Source organism: Choloepus didactylus, chromosome 17 (assembly GCF_015220235.1).
Source record: "Choloepus didactylus isolate mChoDid1 chromosome 17, mChoDid1.pri, whole genome shotgun sequence".
Lineage (NCBI taxonomy): Eukaryota > Metazoa > Chordata > Mammalia > Pilosa > Megalonychidae > Choloepus > Choloepus didactylus.
Window position 1 is genome coordinate 64038550 of NC_051323.1, and position 21264 is coordinate 64059813.

A 21264-nucleotide genomic window follows, 5' to 3' on the forward strand; every position below is an offset into this window, starting at 1 on the left:
GAGCAGCCACTGCAATTCTCCCTTCTCCTTCCTGGAGCTGACAGCCCCTCCTCCCCCGGGACTGAGCCTGGCAGGGAGGGGCGCGGGTCCCCTGGCCGCAAAAACTTACAGATTTCGCTGATCTCAGCAGTTCCACGTTTTCATGAGTGTTGTATGAAGTATGCCCAAAGACAGATTGCTCTGTGGTGTCCAGTCCACGCAGTTCCTGGCTTTTTACCTACTTTCCTGGAGGAGTAACTAAAACATACAGCTCACCAGTCTGCCATCTTGCCCCTCCCTAAATATCTTTTTAACATATATATTGTGTCCTGAACAAAACAGACAAATTTTAGAGAGCCTCATATGTCAAATATAAAATAATACAACAGTGCTTATAGCTAAGATGTAAATTTACGAGAACGTGCCGATTATCAGGGAAATCCTTCTAGTTTGTCCATGAGCTCCTTATATGGCTGTGGTGACCATCAGCACCCGACTTTCTGACTCTAAATTATATTCTTATTTTAGTTATGAGTCAGCCGGGGAGATCTCACTGAATACTGACCGACAGCTAAGCTGGTACAGGAAGTCAGTGGGAGCTTTTATTTTATGACTAAGCTTAATGTGAGATCTACATTTCTCAATGATAAGGTTTTTTAAAAGAAAACCATGAGTATTTCAGTATGGAAATAGAATGAAATAGAATGAAAACATTTTACTGAAGTCAAGTGAAAACAATGGACTCTTTCAAATTGAAATCTAGTTATCACTAACTCCCACGGTCAGTTACTTTCTTTGTAAAATAGAACATACTTTTCATCTATACATATATTTTGGTTTTATGTGTTTTTTATTTATCATATTTCTTTATTGTAGAATACAACATATATACATAAATGTGGTAACTTTCCAAGTGCAATTCAACAAGTAGAGAGCAAATTTCAAATTATGTTATAGGTTACAATTCTACAGTTTGTTATTTCCTTATTATGAAAAATAACATATATATAAAAAGGCAATCTCTTTCCAAGTATGATCTAACTAGTAGATATATAGGAAATTTCCAAAGTTATTATGAGTTATAGAACCATAGTTTCAGTCATCTCCCCTTGTGAAATCTAACATTATATATACAAAAAGGTATAGCTTCCTCATATATATTTTACTGCATTGAATAGTACAAGAAAATATTGGCCAGGATCAAGTAGAGGAAATGAAAACATTTTTTTGTTGTTTTGCTAAATTTAAAAAAGCTTCTCTTTCATTAACTTCAGATTTTGTCAAGCACATACAGAAAGGCAAAGAATTATTTTAGCTGCCATGACTTACATATTTTCCCAGAAGTGTGACAAAAAAACCATGTGTAAATAATATAAGGGTCAAGGAGCCAAGTACCACCTGCTAGTGTTATGTAATTGTCTGCAGACACACAGCCAGGGCTTCAGTTTGTCTTCAGTGTCCTTTGGATGCGCCTCCTCTCCTGTCAGCCCTTTTCCCTTCCCACAGAGTTCACCGCTTAAGTTCTGGGTTTTAAAAGCAGTGCACAGCGTTGCGTAGGAAGGCTTTGTTTATTCCTTTAGCTCTTCAGGAAGAGGTAGTCTATACATCTAGCAATACTACGTAAATTAACGTCAATTAAAACCTCAGGCAGACACACTTATTTCCTTCACCGAGTATTAGTGGAGCCTTTTTGGTGGGGGTGAATTTGCCGGTTGTTGATGTATTTCTCGCCTGCTCCTTGAAGGTGGTATTTCTCCTTGCTGGCTGGCACCGGCCGACGCTTTGCCAGCAGAGGGCGCCGGAGGCAGCGCGGGAGCGAAGGGCTCTGCCGCCGGCCCCGGCCCGCAGGGCAGGGCTCTCTGCAGCCCCGGCTCCGGCAGCTCCGGCTTCCTCAGGGCCCGGCTCCGGCAGCGCACGGCGGCAGCAGCACCCCCGGCCCCGGGCCGGTTTCGTGTGCAGCAGAGTGCCTCCCGCCCCGACTCTGGGCGGTTTTGTCGTCCGGTGCCTCTGGTGAAATACCGTCTTCACCGTGAACAGCTTTTCCTGCACCCTGGAGAACGGATTCCGTACAACTTCAGATTTTTAGCAAGTTTTGCTGGCGCAGCATCTCAGAGACTTCTCTGCCATTCAGAGAGCCCGGTCATGTGTCCTAGGGGGTGGGGGTAGGAGTGGGGGGACGGCGGGCTCCTCCTTGGCAGCCCAAAGCCTAGTGGCTGCTCCTTATGTCTGCTATTCCTATACCCTTGAGCGTTCTCTTTACTTCTTAACTCACCAATCCACTGTTCGAGTCAATAATTCTTCATATCTCTATATTAAACCTTCCCTGTTCACATTACTGTGTACTTCTCTATTGGACCCAGACTGATACAGGAGGCCTAAGTCAGGACACTTCAACTTAAAACAACTGTATTTGCTTTAGAAGCTGGATGGGACGGGAGGAGTGGGTTATAAAGTAAAGTAAAGGTTATAAAGGAAAGGTACAGGATAACAGAATGGTCACATATAGGGAAGTCCAAGCCAGTCGACCCCAATCTGAGTGTCTCCAAGCCAGAAGCCACAAGGGGACTCTTTGTTTGACCCAAGGCCAGAGGACATGGCAGCTCAAACCCCCAGAGTACAAACCAGGTCCCCCCTTCCTGACAGCACTCTGCTGTACACGTGGCATGTTTAGGGGCCAGCCAATCTGGGTTCCTATAATCTCATACTGGGTTTCACCCCAGGTCTTTAGAGAGGACAGGTGGAATGAAAAACGGGGATACACGCCCCTGTTTCAGGCCTCAAGAAACAAGAGAAGAATAAAGGACCCTGAGATCTTCAGTAAGCTCTCACATTCTTTCTCCTTGTTCACTCCTCGGGAGGATTATTAGGAGGGTCATAAAAAGAACTGTAAGCTTCTTGAGCACTTACTATTTACCAGGCACTGTGTTGTGAGGTGTTCCATGCTGTTTTACCGTGAGCACTAAATAAACATATTTTCCTGGTCATGGCCTTACCTGTGTTTTCCTTCCTGACATATTACTCCTGCAGTGTAACTAAGCAATGGCCTGCTTTCTAAACAGTACCTTCACTTAGAATATTTGTGGTGAGAAGGACCATGTGTACTGCTTAACATTTACACCCATGGCATCTTGCCAGAGGCCTTGTCATGACCAGGTGCCATAGTTGCAAAGCTGTGAAGGATTCATACATGAGCCTGGTGTTGGGAGGGACCCTGAAAACAAGCTCTGTGAGAGCACTAAGAGTTGTTCATACACACACTGACGGAAGGGTTCTATATGAGCTTCCAAATTCTCTGAGGTTATCAGGCAAAATCAAATGGAATACAATAATATTCACAAAAGAAGCTTTTAAAATATGATTTCTCACCTCATTATCTTTGGTGAGCATGCTGGATTAATGCAGGAGTCACTGCAGAATGAGGCTGTGTGAGAGCTGGTAGCTGCCACAACAGACAGCAGAAACTAGCCCTGGGTTCATTCTTTGCCTGCCCTTTGGTAGAAGGAGGCCCTAACCTAAAAGTGGCCACTGATCCAGCTTGCTTCCTCCCTCCCCATTTGCAAGGAAGTCCTTGAGGACATTATCCTCTCCTCCTCTTCCTGGAGCCTTGCCTCTCCTCTGTCACAAAGAGGCTGTAGCCAGTCCCATTTCCCACCTCAATCATAAACCTTCAGGAAATACTATTCAAAAGAGCAGTGTGTAAGAGACGTTCAAGAAAAAGCTTAGGAAGAGAAACAGCATCATGGGGCTCAGGGTAAGTGTTTACTTCAGCTCTATTTGTAATTGAGGCATACATGCCCCCCCCCATGTGTGTGTATATCTTTTAATACTTAATTGCACAAATAATGAATTGCACAAACATGAAACAAAACTGCCCTATAGGGCAAGAACACACCAACCTCTAATTCTCTTAAAAACAAAACTGATGCCAGGGAGTCTCAGTTAAGAACACTTGGTGTCCAAGCAAAGGTCCCTTGGATAATGTGCTGTATTCAGTCCTTTAATCCAAACTTTATCCAAGCACCGTAAAGCATTAAAGAGAACAATCTCTTTCATGGCAGTTCATGAACAAGGAAGCAAAAATGTAATCAAAACGAACTTGGTACCAAGCCAATTTACTAAGCAGAGAAAATAGAAAGCAAAAAATAACTGAATTTTCAAAGAGCTTAGAATTTGGTAGGAAAGCAAATCAAATGATGAAATGCTGAGAATGGTTCAAATAGACTAATAAAACCATACAGGTTGAATATAAGTAACAAATGTCTAACCCTCTAATGCTAAGATCTATGATGGCTGTATTAAAAGTCAATGACCTAAACCCTATTAAAGAAGTAGTCATTCCTACTCTTCCACAGCTGGCAATATTCTAATCTATTAGAGACAAATGACTACATGACTATTTTATTTCCTGAAATAGGGAAATAATTCTGTGTTAAAAAGCAAGACCACTGGATGGATTGTATAGTATTTGAGTATTTCTCAATAAAATTGCATTAAAAAGAAAAAAAAAAGCAAGACCATATAAATCATTCCTTTACCAAACAACTCAAAAAATTTAGGACAAGGATGAATGGGAAAAAACAAAACAAACCACCAAATCAATGAAGGGTTAAGATGCTGGCAAAAGTGAAGGAGCAGTGGAAAAATATTCTGTGTTCAAGGACAGGAAGACTAAACGTCATTAAGATGTCCATTCTACCCAAACTGATATAAAGATGCAATGCAATTCCATTCAAAATTCCAACAACCTACTCTGCAGACTTGGAAAAGTTAGTTATCAAATTTATTTGGAAGGGAAAGGGGCCTCAAATTGCCAAAAACATCCTAAAAAAGAAGAACAAAGTGGAAGCACTTACACTTCCAGACTTTGAAGCCTACTATACAGCCACAGGGGTCAAAACAGCATGGTACTGGCACAAAGACAGACATTTTGATCAAAGGAATTGAATTGTGAGTTCAGAAATAGACCCTCAGATATATGGTTGACTGATTTTTTGATAAGACCCCCAAATCCACAGAACTGGGACAGAACAGTCTCTTCAACAAATGGGCTGGGAGAACTGGACAGCCATAACCAAAAGAATGAAGGAGGACCCCTACCTCACACCCTATACAAAAATTAACTCAAAGTGGATCAAAGACCTCAATATACAAGGCAGCAAAATAAAACTCTTAGAAAATAGTATAGGGAAACATCTTCAGGACCCAGTAATAGGAGGTATCTTCTTAGACCTTATGGCCAAAGCACAAGCTATGAAAGAAAAAAACAGATAAATGAGAACTCCTCAAAATCACAAGCTTCTGTGCCTCAAAACACTTTGTCAAAAAGGTGAAGAGGCAGCCAGCTCAATGGGAGAAAATATTTGGAAAGCATATATCTAATAAGAGATAGATATCCTGCATATATAAAAAATTCCTACAACTCAACAACAATAGTACAAACAACCCAATTATAAATGGGCAAAAAATATGAAAAAGTATTTTTCTAAAGAGGAAACACAATTGGCTAAAAAACATATGAAAAAATGTTCATCTTCACTAGCTAGTAGGGAAATGCAAATCAAGACCATAATGCATTATCATCTCACACCAAAAAGAATGACTGCCATCAAACAAACAGGAAACTACAAATGCTGGAGAGGATGTGGAGAAATTGGAACTCTTATTCATTGCTGGTGAGAATGTATAATGGCACAGCAACTGTGGAAGACAGTTTGGCTGTTTCTCAGAAAACTAGATATTGAATTACCCTACGATTCAGCAATTCTACTTCTCAGTATATACCCAGAAGATTTGAAACCAGTGACACGAACAGACATTTGTACACCGATGTTCATAGCAGCATTGTTCACAATTGCCAAGAGATGGAAACAATCCAAGTGTCCTTCAACAGATGAGTGGATTAACAAAATGTGGTATATACATACAATGGAATACTATGCAGCAGTAAGAAGGAACAAGGTCCTGAAACATGGCAACATGACTGAACCTTGAAGATATAATGCTGAGTGAAATAAGTCAGACACAAAAGGAGAGATATTGTATATTACCACTTCTATGAACTCCCTGAACAATGTAAAATCAATGTCTTATAATTTAGAATACTGGCGACCTAGTGATAGACAGAAGCTAGTGAGGGGGAATGAGAATCTAGCATGTTCAGATATGTTAATGAGGGTGAATTCAAAGGTATGGGAATGGATAGGGTTGATGACTGTTAATGGGATTATAAGAGTTGTATTGAAGGTGAATAGGATTTAAAGGGGTTGTTTAAAGGCATATATCCCACAGATAAGCACCACAAAAATAGAAGGTGCTTGCATGATATACTTCTAAGGTATGACACTGGTACAAAGAGTTGACAACAGAATGGCATATGGGAAAAATCTACCTATAGCATACTAGGGACCATAATTAATAGGAATACCATGCTAGTACCCCTCAAATACTAGGGACAAATAATTAAATGTTGAAAAGAGCTACAGGGTATTTTGGGCCATGAGAATTGTTTAAAATCAAGAGTAATGAGAATTGTACAACTAAGTGATGATACTGTGAGATATGGATGGATGATCGTGGGCATAACATACATTATGTAAACTTAGGAACCCTTACTTTATAAGTCAAACCCTCAATCGTGAGGCTTGCTCTGGTGAAACTTACAGTTGTAAAGGGGAGGCTAAGCCCACCTATAATTATGCCTAGGAGTCACCTCCAGAGAACCTCTTTTGTTGCTCAAATGTGGACTTTTTCTCTCTAAGCCTAACTCTGCAAATAAATTCATCACCCTTTCCCTGACGTGGGACAGGACTCCCCAGGTGGGTGAGTCTCCCTGGGAACATGGGACACAGATTCCTGGAATGAGCCTGACCCTGGCATTGAGGGATTGAGAATGCCTTGTTGACAAGAAGGGGGAAAAGAAAGGTAACAAAATAAAGTTTCATTAGCTAAGAGAATTCAAATAGAGTTAAGAGTCTGTCCTGGAAGTTAATCCTGTGCAAGCTTCACCCAGATATGCCAAATGACCTAAGTATGATAAGCCCAAGTCAACAGTAGTCCTGAAAACCCAAAAGAATACCTGGATCCCTATCTGAGACGCTATAAAGTTTCACTCACTAAGTTTATTCTCTTTATTCTTTAGCCTCTTCAAGAATATCAACCAGATGTGTCCCCTTTCACATAAACATTTTTGGGAATTTCCTATAAAACTACTTGTTAAATCCTATTGCACAATAAGGAAATAACTGAAACTGGAACTGTAACCCATAACATTCTTTGAAATTTGATCTCTAGTTACTTGTTAAATTGCAGTTGGAAAGTTATCACTTCTATGTATATATGTTGTATTCTACAATAAAAAATATGATTCAAAAAAAAGTACATGGGAATTCCTTGAACTATTCTTGTAATGTTTTGGTAAGTCAAATATTTTAAAATAAAAAGTTTAAAAAAAATTGAAGGGAGAAAAAAACATACAATTCAAACGGATAAAACCAAATTTTTACATTACTGTCGTGATAAAGCATTTGAGTCATATGGGATGTGTATATGCTTCCTGGAACAGGAGAAGAAAGGGGGAAAATTAATCTGTGCACAAATACAATCAGAAAACAGTATTTAATGGCTCATGAGGCAATGTCAGTATTTACTCATTCAGAAATCAATTTATGTACTCGCCATACAGATATAGATTGCCTCTGAGTAAACTGCTTATATAAACATATTTAAAAAGTCAATCTACCTTCCTTTTGGTTTAATATTTTCATCTAAATTTAGACAGCCTGAATCAAATATTCCGAGCCCAAAGGCCACAATGCCAGGGGCTGATGTACAGCTCTGTAGAAGCAGCTGAAGTCAGGCTGTCATTTACATTTTGATTCTTTGGTAACACTTGCCTTATGTCTCATATTTGCAAAATTGAAGAATCAGAAAAAGAAGTCAGCAGGCTTCCCTCCAGCTCATTTATCATTCATTTGACCATACACATCAATTTTGTGCAGTGAAGTCTGGCCCTGCCTGACAAAGAATAAACTGTCAAGAACCACCAGAATTCTGAGTATATTTGCTCCCTTGGGCTTTCCTTTCACTATTTCAACACACTTTCTGAGAATGTTCTTTGCTAGACCTTGAGACACCTCTCTCCTACATCTTACATGGCTCTAGCACTTAACTTTTTTTTTTTAAAACATTAAAGTTTCTTTCTTGTTTCTACAAAATTTACTTTCTTTTTTAAATTTCAGTTTTATTGAAATATATTCATATACCATACAGTCATCCATGGTATACAATCAACTGTTCACAGTATGATAATAAAGTTATGCATTCATCACCACAATCTATTTCTGAACATTTTTCTTACATCAGAATAAGAATAAAAAAATAAAAGTAAAAAAAGAACACCCAAACCACCCCCCCCATACCACCCTATTTGTCATTTAGTTTTTGTCCCCATTTTTCTACTCATCCATCCGTACACTAGATAAAGGGAGTGTGATCCACAAGATTTTCACAATCACACTGTCACCCCTTGTAATCTACATTACTATACAATCATCTTCAGGAGTCCAGACTACTGGGTTGGAGTTTGGTAGTTTCAGGTATTTACTTCTAGCTATTCCAGTACATTAAAACCTAAGAGGTGTTATCTATATAGTGCATAAGAATGTCCACCAGAGTGACCTCTTGACTCCATTTGAAATCTCTCAGCCACTGAAACTATTTTATCTCATTTTGCATCCCCCTTTTGGTCAAGAAGATATTCTCAACCCCACGATGCGGGGTCCAGATTCATCTCCGGGAGTCATATCCTGTGTTGCCAGGGAGATTTACACCCCTGGGAGTCAGGTCCCACGTAAGGGGGAGGGCATGAGTTCGCCTGCCGAGGTGGCTCAGTTAGAGAGAGAGAGAGAGAGGGCCACATCTGAGTAACAAAGAGGTACTCAGGGGGAGACTCTTAGGCACAATTATATGCAAGTTTAGCCTTTCCTTTGCAGTAACGAGCTTCGTGAAGGCTTGGCACATCAAACCACCAGTCCCAATGTTTGTGACAACATCAACACCAGTCCAGAAGCACTTAACTTTTAACATGGTGTCTTTCAAGGAAGAGAACACAGGTGAACTCCCACAGATGTATTATTACTAACAGAAAACATTTAGGAAGCTAAGAGCAACTGACTTTGTTTTTCAAACAGATGTAGCTTCCCAACTAGCAAAAGTGGAAAGCATCCAGCCATTTGATATTTAAAATAAAACACAATAAATCCTCTTGGAGCAGCTCCTCTAAATCTGTTAACATAAGAACAGATTCTCCTTTTATAAATCATATTCAGTTGACAAATGGAAAAACTTGAGCTACTAAGTGACATGCATTTAAAAATGAAGTGTCATACAGATATAGTAACCATATATTCCTTTTTCTGAGACTCTCAAATGGAAAGTTTGGTGTATAAATGATAACTGCATTTTTTTTTCCATTCCTGTAAGAATCAGAAGCTCTAAAAATGTTGGTTTCCTGAGAGAGTCTGATATTTAACCATTTCTATGATGAGTGAAAGTTAACTCACTGGCAGTTGAATATCTCTCTCTATATATCTCTCCCTTTATATATCTATCTCAGAAGACCATCCTGGGTCCATTCATGGAGAAGAATCTTTCCTGGAAAGAATCTTCTCTTTCTTTTCTCTCCAAACATGACTAAAATATTAAAGATAAGAAGCTCACTCTGAAGCTGTGGTTCATTTCTAATTCCATGCATTGTAATACTTCTTCCCTAAAATATTGCCACTTTTTCATTCCCATTACCTCTAACCAATTAGAAGTTTTACAATAAAATGTACCATTTCATCCAATACCACTTGACAACGCTTTCCTTTAAATAGTTATAAAGTAAAAGCAGATGGCAACAAAGAGATGTACAAAGGCAACAGCAGAACATTTCCACTGAATTGCAGAATTTATGGTGGCCACAGGTGGCTAAAGCAGCATGCTGTTTCTAAAAGAAACTTCATAAAACCAATTACTGTCATATTTTTTTATCTTCAAAAATAAAGGCAATGAAAAATTTCCCCACATTATAAAATATACCAAAACATACCCTGCACTATTTCAACTAAATGACAAGATTCTTTTACTTCAGGGGACTTGGAAACAGGATATTTAGGGGCTTATTTTTAAAATCCCCATTTATACTACATTCTATCATCTTCTAATGGCTATAAGTTTAGTTTGGAAAGAAAATCCAAACACATTATTCTGATTCTACTGCCTATTCAATAAATGACTAGTGCTTTCAAATAGTTCCATTCATTTATTTATTCATTCACAAATACTAACTGAGCACTAGTAGTTAAAATTGTGCTAATCCCTGAAGGAAAGTGAGAAATGATTCCGAGAGCCTGGGTTCGACAATCACCTTTTCATGGATGATATCTGAAGCCACAAATATTAAAGAACTTTGGGAAACACTGAAGAAGAGACAAAAGAGAAACTGAAAAGCAGTAACTAGTGGGAAAACGAAGAAAAGGCAGTGCTATGAGATGAAGAGAGATCTTTAAGGAATGTGTTACTGCTATCAAATTTTAAGTAGAGGGAAAATAACTAGATTTAGGGCAGACCCTTGGGAGTGGGAGTGGAGCTCCCATCACCGAAGCTGAAGTGGGGCAGAATCTCTCTAGCCCTAATCCCGCCCAGCCACCTGGCAGAACACTGGGAGCACCTGAACTAGGCTCTACCAGTCTCATACTCTTACCTAGCACCCTGAATCTTGAGCAGGTGACCCAAAGCTGGGGCAGTTTAGAACTCCGCCTCCAGCAGCAGTGATGCCTGCTGGACACCGGTGGTGGCATCCTGCCCAGCCTGTCCCAGCAGTGTAACCTCAGCCATGGCTCCTGCCCCTTCTGAGCCTGGTTCTTCAATCTTCTCACCTCTGTAAGTTCTGTGAGCAATCTGCTATCTTTCCAATAAAAGTCTTTTCTGCTTATATTAGCCAGAGTCTGCTTCTGTTGCTTCCCCCGAGAACCATGACTAACCAAATGACACAAGGTACTGTAAAGCAGTAGGGCCAGAAGTTTGACTGCAGAGGAATGAAAATGGTTAGTATTAGAGGATTAGGAATGCATGGTCAGATAAAGCTGCAGTGTTTCTGGGACTGTCACAGAAGGAGGGAAAAAGCATGATTCTATATTATAAGACTCAGAAGGAAGAGATCCTGTGTCCATTGCTACCAGAGGAATGCATGGAGGGCAGCAGTTGTACAATGAAGAGAACAGGGCTGAGAGCTGGAGGGTCCTGATTTCCAATCCCGGTCTCCCCTTTACTAACTGGGTAAAGGGAGGATTATACAAGAGAACATGAAAATGTCTCTCACATGGCCAGGTTCACAAGAGGTCTGCATATGTTAGTTTCTCTCCTGGATTCCCGTTGTTTTTGTTCATCAAATGTTTACTGAAGCCCAGCAATAAAGTAATAAATGAAAATTAAATCACAGAAGAATACAGCAGGGTGGGAAGACAAAAACTGGGAAGGAGGTATGGTCGTATATACATTCATGAAGTGTGAGCAGATCTTGTGAAATGGTGGTCAATGACAGAGATGATTCAGAGGGACTATGAACATAGAGTCTAACAGAGAAGCAGAGGGGTTATTTAAAGAGCAGACATTTCACACCACTTGCTGATGTTCTTATTCTGAATGTGTAGTGTATTAGTTGTCTTGAAGTGCTCTCACCTCATCTCTTCTACAATCCTCAGGCTCAGATAAATTCCATGGTCTACCCCTGTGTGGTAGGCAGACTCTACGATGGACCCCAATCACCATCTCCTGCTATTCCTGCCTTTGTGTAATCCCCTCTGTACCAGTTTGTATATATTATGTCCCTCAGAAAAAGCCACGTTCTTTGATGTAATCTTGTCGGGGCAGACGTATCAGTGTTGATTAAGTTGGAACCTTTGAATGAGTGTTTCTATGGAGATGTGACTCAATCAACTGTGAGTGAAACGTATGATTGGATAATTTCCATGGAGCTGTTACCCCACCCATTCAGGATGGGTGTTAATTGGATCACTGGAGTCCTATAAAGGAATTCACAGACAGAAGGACATCAGAGCAATTGCGAGTGACATTTTGAAGAGGAGCTGCAGCTAAGAGAGGACAAAACGCCCCAAGAGCAATATTTGGGAGAACACCATTTTGAAACGTAACCTGGGAGCAAGTGGACGCGAGCCACGTGCTTTCTGAGCTAACAGAGGTTTTCCGGATGCCAGTGGCCATCCTTCAATGAAGGTACCCTATTGTTGATGCCTTACCTTTGGACACTTTATGGCCTTAAGACTGTAACTTTGTAACCAAATAAACCCCCTTTATAAAAGCCAGTCCATTTCTGGTGTTTTGCAAAACAGCAGCATTAGAAAACCGGAATACCTTCCTCCTGAGAATAGGCTGGACTTACTGACTTGCTTCTAACCAAGAGAACACAGCAAAAGTGATAAGATGGCACTTACAAGATTAGGTTATAAAAAGACTGTGGCTTCCATCTTAGGCTCTTTCTCACTCTCTCTTGGATCACTGCCCACTGCCATGCTGTGAGGCAGCTTGGTGGAGAGGCAAGAGTGAGCTTGGAAGGAGATCCTTCAGCTATATTCAAGCCTCGAGGCGACTGAAGTCTCAACTGAAAGCTGAACAACAATCTCATGAGAGACCTTGAGCCAGAAACACCCAGTGGTGTCCAGATAATAAATGTTCGTTGTTTTAAGTTGGGTCTGGATAACAAATATTTGCTGTTTTAAACCTGCAGTTGGCATAGCATAGGCTACAGATCAAATCTGGCCCAATGCCTGTTTTTGTAAATAAAGTTTTATTGGAACACAGACACATTCATTCATTAACAGATTTTCTATTCACACTACATCAGCAGAACCAAGTAGTCGCAAAACAGAGTGTATGGCCTGCCAAAGTTAAAATACTATCTGGCTCTTTACAAAAAAAGTTTGCCAACTCTTGTTGCTGCTAACTTTTGGGTTAAGTTTTTATTCAATAATATGTATCTAATGCACTCTACTCCTATAGCATCCTGGTCATTTTAATTGTCTATGTGTGTGTCCGTTTTCCCACCACATACTAAGCTCCATGTTAGTAGATTAACAACTGTCTTAACTTTGTATTCCTGACTCTCTTGTCACATGGAAGGACCTTAAAAAATGTAAACAGAATAAGAAATGCATAGACAAATTTTCTCTGGTAAATTTCTATGAAGAAGGGGCAGAAAAATTCCATTTTTGTTTCAGTCTTACTCACAGGCCCAAAGGGCATTAACCTTTACTTTAACCTTCAATAGTAAATTTTTAACTTTAAGTGAAGATCAAGTGTATTCAGATTTTCCACTAACAAATCTTACTCTAAAGTGTAACTGAGACCATATAGTTTTGAGGTTAAGAGCTCCCACTCTTAACCCTGGTTCAAATCCCCAGGGCCCACAACAAATTACCAACCATGTATCTCACAGGGTTATTGTGAAAATTCAATGATCCTATAAAGCACTTATCACATGGGCAAGCTGGTTTTAAAAATCAATTGAGGTTTATATTTAATATGTAACAGATTTAATAATAGTCTTATTCACTGCGGGTTTGAGAAAGACTTCCTAAATAGGACACAGAAAGCACAAAATATAAAAGAAAAAGAACCAATAAACTAAACCATCAAAGTCAAAAACTTTTGCTTTTCAAAAGACAGTTATAAAAATGAGAAGAAAAGCCATAGACTGGGAGAAGATGTCTGCAAAATATATACCTGACAATGGACTTGTATCTACAATATATAAAGCACTGTTAGAACTTCATAATATGAGAAACAACCCAATAAAAGTTGGGCAAACAAATTGAACAGATACTTTACCTAGGAAGATACACAGATAGCAAATAAGCACATGAAATGAAACTCAACTTCATGAGTCATTAGAGAAGCACAAACTATAACCAGAGTGAGGTGTCACTACACACCCACAGAATAGCTAGAATTGAAAAAGAATTTAGGATGTGGAAAAATCAGAACCCTCATACACTGCTGTTGGGAACGTAAAATAGTACAACCACCTTGGAAAACAATTCAGCTGTTTCTCTAAAAATCAAATACACACCTACCGAAGAACTCCACCATTTCACCAAGAGAAACGAAGGCATATATCCGTACAAAGACTTGTACCTGAATGTACATAGAATTTTTATATGTAAAGCCAACACATGGATACACCTCAAACGTTAACCAACAAGTAACTGGCTAATCAAATTGTGATACAGCCATACAATGGAATACCACTCAGCAATAAAATGGAATGAACTATTAATACATGTAACAACATGATGAATCTCAAGATAATTATGCTGAGTTCAAGAACACAAACCAAAGGGGAAACAAAGGGCATGTATTGTTTGATTCTATTTATTTACAATTATTTTTAAAATGCAAACAAATCGACAGTGACAGAAAGCAGATCAGAGGTTGCTTGGGGATGGATGGGAGAGAAAAGAGAAAGGGATTACAAATAGGCAAAAGGAAACTGTGAGGTAATGGATCGTGATTGTGGTGATAGTAAGACTGAATATACACATGTCAAAATTTGTCATATTGGACACTGAAATTGCATACTTTGTTGAGGTACATCAGTTGAACCTCAATAAAGCTGTTTTAAAAAAACTTAAGCTGTTAAAATAAAACTTCTGCATACTGGAACACTCATTAATCTTTGAATACTACTGAACTAATATACTGTTAAAAACGTAAGGAGTTTTACATTTATATGAAAAATATTTAATAATAATTATTTCTAAAAGATTCCATTCCCTTCTGTAAGAGGATATTTGTCAAAAGTTTATTTTAGTCTTGAAAAAGAAGAACAAAGTTGGAGGGCTCACAATTCCTGACTTTACAATTTATTTTTTTTTTTTTTTAAATCATCATTTTATTGAGATATATTCACATACCACGCAGTCATACAAAACAAATTGTACTTTCGATTGTTTACAGTACCATTACATAGTTGTACATTCATCACCTAAATCAATCCCTGACACCTTCATTAGCACACACACAAAAATAACAAGAATAATAATTAGAGTGAAAAAGAGCAATTGAAGTAAAAAAGAACACTGGGTACCTTTGTCTGTCTGTTTCCCTCCCCTACTTTTCTACACATCCATCCATAAACTAGACAAAGTGGTGTTTGGTCCTTATGGCTTTCCCAATCCCATTGTCACCCCTCATAAGCTACATTTTTATACAACTGTCTTCGAGATTCATGGGTTCTGGGTTGTAGTTTGATAGTTTCAGGTATCCACCACCAGCTACCCCAATTCTTTAGAACCTAAAAAGGGTTGTCTAAAGTGTGCATGAGAGTGCCCACCAGAGTGACCTCTCGGCTCCTTTTGGAATCTCTCTGCCACTGAAGCTTATTTCATTTCCTTTCACATTCCCCTTTTGGTCAAGAAGATGTTCTCCGTCCCACGGTGCCAGGTCTACATTCCTCCCTGGGAGTCATATTCCACGTTGCCAGGGAGATTCACTTCCCTGGGTGTCTGATCCCACGTAGGGGGGAGGGCAGTGATTTCACCTTTCAAGTTGGCTTAGCCAGAGAGAGAGGGCCACATCTGAGCAACAAAGAGGCATTCAGGAGGAGACTCTTAGGCACAAATACAGGGAGGCCTAGCCTCTCCTTTGCAGCAACCGTCTTCCCAAGGGTAAAACTTATGGTAGAGGGCTCAACCCATCAAACCACCAGTCCCCTATGTCTGTGGTCATGTTAGCAACCATGGAGGTGGGGTAGGCGAATACCCCTGCATTCTCCACAGGCTCCTCAAGGGGGCACTACATCTTTTTTTTTTTTTTTTTTTTCCCCTTGTTTGTCTTTTTTCTTTTTTTCTTTTTTTTTTTTTTTTTTAACTTTCCCTTCTTTTTTCAAATCACCTGTATGAAAAAAAAAGTTAAAAAGAAAACAAACATACAATAAAAGAGCATTTCAAAGAGACCATAGCAAGGGAGTAAGAAAAAGACAACTAACCTAAGATAACTGCTTAACTTCCAACATGTTCCTACTTTACCCCAAGAAAGTTACATAATATAGCAACATTTCAGTGAACTTGTTCCTACTACAACCATCAGAAATTAACAGACCATAGTCATTTCTGGGCATCCCCAGAACGTTAAATAGCTTATCTGTTCTTCCTGGATTATTGTTCCCCCTTCCTTAATTGCTCTCTACTGCTAGTTCCCCTACATTCTACATTATAATCCATTTGTTTTACATTTTTCAAAGTTCACATTAGTGGTAGCATATAATATTTCTCTTTTTGTGCCTGGCTTATTTCGCTCAGCATTATGTCTTCAAGGTTCATCCATGTTGTCATATGTTTCACCAGATCGTTCCTTCTTACTGCCGCGTAGTATTCCATCGTGTGTATATACCACATTTTATTTATCCACTCATCTGTTGAAGGACATTTGGGTTGTTTCCATCTCTTGGCAATTGTGAATAATGCTGCTATGAACATTGGCGTGCAGATATCTGTTCGTGTCACTGCTTTCCGATCTTCCGGGTATATACCGAGGAGTGCAATCGCTGGATCGAATGGTAGCTCTATATCTAGTTTTCTAAGGAACTGCCAGACTGACTTCCAGAGTGGCTGAACCATTATACAGTCCCACCAACAATGAATAAGAGTTCCAATTTCTCCACATCCCCTCCAGCATTTGTAGTTTCCTGTTTGTTTAATGGCAGCCATTCTAACCGGTGTTAGATGGTATCTCATTGTGGTCTTAATTTGCATCTCTCTAATAGCTAGTGAAGCTGAACATTTTTTCATGTGTTTCTTGGTCATTTGTATTTCCTCTTCAGAGAACTGTCTTTTCATATCTTTTGCCCATTTTATAATTGGGCTGTCTGTACTATTGTCATTGAGTTGTAGGATTTCTTTGTATATGCAAGATATCAGTCTTTTGTCAGATACATGGTTTCCAAAAATTTTTTCCCATTGAGTTGGCTGCCTCTTTACCTTTTTGAGAAATTCCTTTGAGGTGCAGAAACTTCTAAGCTTGAGGAGTTCCCATTTATCTATTTTCTCTTTTGTTGCTTGTGCTTTGGGTGTAAAGTCTAGGAAGTGGCCTCCTAATACAAGGTCTTGAAGATGTTTTCCTACATTATCTTCTAGGAGTTTTATGGTACTTTCTTTTATATTGAGATCTTTGGTCCATTTTGAGTTAATTTTTGTGTAGGGGGTGAGGTAGGGGTCCTCTTTCATTCTTTTGGATATGGATATCCAACTCTCCCAGCCCCATTTGTTGAAAAGACCATTATGGCTCAGTTCGGTGACTTTGGGGGCCTTATCAAAGATCAGTCGGCCATAGATCTGAGGGTCTATCTCTGAATTCTCAATTCGATTCCATTGATCTATATGTCTATCTTTGTGCCAGTACCATGCTGTCTTGGCAACTGTGGCTTTATAATAAGCTTCAAAGTCAGGGAGTGTAAGTCCTCCCACTTCGTTTTTCTTTTTTAGAGTGTCTTTAGCAATTCGAGGCATCTTCCCTTTCCAAATAAATTTGATAACTAGCTTTTCCAAGTCTGCAAAGTAGGTTGTTGGAATTTTGATTGGGATTGCATTGAATCTGTAGATGAGTTTGGGTAGAATTGACATCTTAATGACATTTAGCCTTCCTATCCATGAACATGGAATATTTTTCCATCTTTTAAGGTCCCCTTCTATTTCTTTTAGTAGAGTTATGTAGTTTTCTTTGTATAGGTCTTTTACATCTTTGGTTAAGTTGATTCCTAGGTACTTGATTTTTTTAGTTGCTATTGAAAATGGTATCTTTTTCTTGAGTGTCTCTTCAGTTTGTTCATTTCTAGCATATAGAAACATTACTGACTTATGTGCATTAATCTTGTATCCCGCTACTTTGCTAAATTTGTTTATTAGCTCTAGTAGGTGTATCGTTGATTTCTCAGGGTTTTCTAGATATAAGATCATATCATCTGCAAACAATGACAGTTTTACTTCTTCTTTTCCAATTTGGATGCCTTTTATTTCTTTGTCTTGCCGGATTGCCCTGGCTAGCACTTCCAGCACAATGTTGAATAACAGTGGTGACAGCGGGCATCCTTGTCTTGTTCCTGATCTTAGAGGGAAGGCTTTCAGTCTCTCACCATTGAGTACTATGCTGGCTGTGGGTTTTTCATATATGCTCTTTATCATGTTGAGGAAGTTTCCTTCAATTCCTACCTTTTGAAGTGTTTTTATCAAAAAGGGATGTTGGATTTTGTCAAATGCTTTTTCAGCATCTATTGAGATGATCAATTGATTTTTCCCTTTCGAGTTTTTAATGTGTTGTAATACATTGATTGTTTTTCTGATGTTGAACCATCCTTGCATGCCTGGAATGAACCCCACTTGGTCATGGTGTATGATTTTTTTAATGTGTCTTTGGATTCGATTTGCAAGTATTTTGTTGAGGATTTTTGCATCTATATTCATTAGGGAGATTGGCCGGTAGTTTTCCTTTTTTGTAGCATCTTTGCCTGGTTTTGGTATTAGATTGATGTTAGCTTCATAAAATGAGTTAGGTAGTGTTCCATTTTTTTTCAATGTTTTGAAAGAGTTTGAGTAAGATTGGTGTCAGTTCTTTCTGGAAAGTTTGGTAGAATTCCCCTGTGAAGCCATCTGGCCCTGGGCATTTATTTGTGGGAAGATTTTTGATGACTGATTGGATCTCTTTGCTTGTGATGGGTTGGTTGAGGTCTTCTATTTCTTCTCTGGTCAGTCTAGGTTGTTCATATGTTTCCAGGAAATTGTCCATTTCTTCTACATTATCCAGTTTGTTGCCATACAGTTGTTCATAATATCCTCTTATAATTTTTTAATTTCTTCAGGATCTGCAGTTATGTCACCTTTTTCATTCATTATTTTGTTTATATGGGTCTTCTCTCTTTTTGATTTTGTCAGTCTAGCTAGGGGCTTGTCAATCTTGTTGATCTTCTCAAAGAACCAACTTTTGGTGATATTTATCCTTTCTATTGTTTTTTTGTTCTCTATGTCATTTATTTCTGCTTTAATCCTTGTTATTTCTTTTCTTGTACTTGGTTTAGGATTGGTTTGCTGTTCATTTTCTAGCTTCTTCAGTTGATCCATTAGTTCTTTGATTTTGGCTCTTTCTTCCTTTTTAATATATGCGTTTAGTGCTATAAATTTCCCCCTTAGCACTGCTTTTGCTGCATCCCATAGGTTTTGGTATGTTGTGTTCTCATTTTCATTCGTCTCTATATATTTAGCAATTTCTCTTGCTATTTCTTCTTTAACCCACTGATTGTTTAGGAGTGTGTTGTTTAACCTCCAGGTATTTGTGAATTTTCTAAGTCTGTGATGGTTATTGACTTCTAATTGTATTCCATTGTGGTCAGAGAATGTGCTTTGAATGATTTCAATCTTTTTAAATTTATTGAGGCTTGTTTTATGTCCCAGCATATGATCTATTCTGGAGAAAGTTCCGTGAGCACTAGAAAAGTATGTGTATCCTGGTGATTTGGGATGTAATGTTCTGTAGATGTCTGTTAAATCTAATTCATTTATCAGATTGTTTAGGTTTTCAATTTCCTTATTGGTCTTCTGTCTGGTTGATCTATCTATAGGAGAGAGTGATGTGTTGAAGTCTCCCACAATTATTGTGGAAACATCAATTGCTTCCTTTAGTTTTGCCAATGTTTCTCTCATGTATTTTGTGGCACCTTGATTGGGTGCATAGACATTTACGATTGTTATTTCTTCTTGCTGAATTGCCCCTTTTATTAGCATGTAGTGGCCTTCTTTGTCTCTCAAAACATCCCTGCATTTGAAGTCTATTTTATCTGAGATTAATATTGCTACACCTGCTTTCTTTTGGCTGTAGCTTGCATGAAATATTTTTTTCCATCCTTTCACTTTCAATTTCTTTGTGTCCCTGTGTCTAAGATGAGTCTCTTGTATGCAACATATTGATGGTTCATTTTTTTTGATCCATTCTGCGAATCTATATCTTTTAATTGGGGAGTTTAATCCATTTACATTCAACGTTAAAACCGTGAAGGCATTTCTTGAATCGGCCGTCTTATCCTTTGGATTATGTTTGCCATATTTTTCCCTCTCTCTATTAATATCCTTTATTGTACCCATACCGAATCTCTTTAGTACTGAACCTTTCTCCAAGTCTCTCTGTCCTGTCTTTGTTTCTCTGTCTGTAGGGCTCCCTTTAGTATCTCCAGTAGGGCAGGTCTCTTGTTAGCAAATTCTCTCAGCATTTCTTTGTCTGTGAAAAATTTAAGCTCTCCCTCAAATTTGAAGGAGAGCTTTGCTGGATAAAGTATTCTTGGCTGGAAATTCCTCTCTCTCAGAATTTTAAATATATCGTGCCATTGCCTTCTCGCCTCCATGGTGGCTGCTGAGTAGTCACTACTTAGTCTTATGCTGTTTCCTTTGTATGTGGTGAATTGCTTTTCTCTTGCTGCTTTCAGAACTTGCTCCTTCTCTTCTATGTTTGACAGTGTGATCAGTATATGTCTCGGAGTGGGTTTTTTTGGATTTATTCTATTTGGAGTTCGCTGAGCATTTATGATTTGTGTATTTATGTTGTTTAGAAGATTTGGGAAGTTTTCCCCAACAATTTCTTTGAATACTCTTCCTAGACCTTTACCCTTTTCTTCCCCTTCTGGGACACCAATGAGTCTTATATTTGGACGCTTCATATTATCTATCATATCCCTGAGGTCCATTTCGAGTTTTTCAATTTTTTTCCCCATTCTTTCTTTTATGCTTTCATTTTCCATTCTGTCATCTTCCAGGTCACTGATTCGTTGTTCAACTTCCTCTAGTCTTGTACTATGAGTGTCCAGAATCTTTTTAATTTGGTCAACAGTTTCTTTAATTTCCATAAGATCATCCATTTTTTTATTTAGTCTTGCAATGTCTTCTTTATGCTCTTCTAGGGTCTTCTTGATTTCCTTCATATCCCGTACTAGGGTCTCATTGTTCATCTTTAGTTCTTTGAGTAGCTGCTCTAGGTGTGTCTCTTCTGGTCTTTTGATTTGGGTGCTTGGGCTTGGGTTATCCATATCGTCTGGTTTTTTCATATGCTTTATAATTTTCTGTTGTTTTTGGCCTCGTGGCATTTGCTGTCCTTGATAGGGTTCTTTTAGGGTTTGTAGACCAGTTGAAGTCCTTATCTCTAATTTATCAGATCTACAGCTTCGTGGAGTACACTTTCTCTAACTAACCA

The 21264-nt window shown here is 38.8% G+C and overlaps 1 protein-coding gene across 6 annotated transcripts in view; it reads right to left on the minus strand.

Moving 5' to 3' along the window:
• Nucleotides 1–21264, minus strand: part of LIMS1 (LIM zinc finger domain containing 1) — a 200505-nt gene that overhangs the window by 57681 nt on the left and 121560 nt on the right. The window contains exon 2 of one of the 6 annotated variants that reach the window (XM_037806953.1): nt 12474–12640. The exons of the other annotated variants lie outside the window; for them this stretch is intronic. The gene's annotated coding sequence lies outside the window, so the exon portion shown is untranslated. The remainder of the gene's footprint in view (nt 1–12473; nt 12641–21264) is intronic. 6 annotated transcript variants of the gene reach the window in all.